General features: G+C 48.1%; 1 non-coding gene across 1 annotated transcript in view; it reads right to left on the bottom strand.

Annotated features, from left to right (window-relative positions):
* trnad-guc overlaps positions 1-52 on the bottom strand; it is a 72-nt gene extending 20 nt beyond the window's left edge. Inside the window, exon 1 of the tRNA in view lies at positions 1-52. This exon is cut by the window's left edge and continues 20 nt beyond it. This is a non-coding gene — a tRNA (tRNA-Asp).
* Between the last annotated feature and the right edge of the window lie 647 nt (positions 53-699).

The following is a 699-nucleotide window of genomic DNA, read 5'->3' as shown; positions in this document are numbered from 1 at the left end:
CCCCGGTCTCCCGCGTGACAGGCGGGGATACTGACCACTATACTAACGAGGACAAGCTGTGATTGGTTCACACATAATCCAATGTGTATCTCCGTGCGGGTTTGTGGGGACACGTCTGTGTTTCTGTTGTACGTGTGTACAAACTGTAGGATTAGAATACCAATGAGCCTGTATATGTTCTGTTCTGTATTTGTTCATTTGTTCTTTTTAACTCATTTGCTCCACTGGTGACCCAGGAGCAGTCAGCCAATAAAACAGCAAGCTTTTATAAAGGTTTAAAATGTCCCCAGCTGACCAAGAACCGCACGATATGCGTTATTTCCTCGCTGTAATTTGTACAGCTGAAAATAGATGGAAGAAAAATACGAGGATGAAAATAATGTGGTGGATGCCCTTGAAATTGAGACGGCGGGACCACCCACCCCACTGCAGCCTGCCGAGCCCACAAGTGTGCTTCTGCTTCTCGACATCGCTCGTGGTTCATGCCATCGTTTCCAAGTAAGAGTGTGGTGTGTGGTGGTTAAATGGCAGATTTCTGCCAGCAATATTGCCACGCGCACACACGCACACACACACACACACACACACACACACACACACACACACACACACACACACACACACACACACACACACACACACACACACACACACACACACACACACACACACACACACACTTGTGCACACGCACGCACA

Source organism: Anguilla anguilla, chromosome 14 (assembly GCF_013347855.1).
Source record: "Anguilla anguilla isolate fAngAng1 chromosome 14, fAngAng1.pri, whole genome shotgun sequence".
Lineage (NCBI taxonomy): Eukaryota > Metazoa > Chordata > Actinopteri > Anguilliformes > Anguillidae > Anguilla > Anguilla anguilla.
Note: the sequence above shows the minus strand (reverse complement) of the source record. Positions and strands in the feature narration are given on the sequence as shown.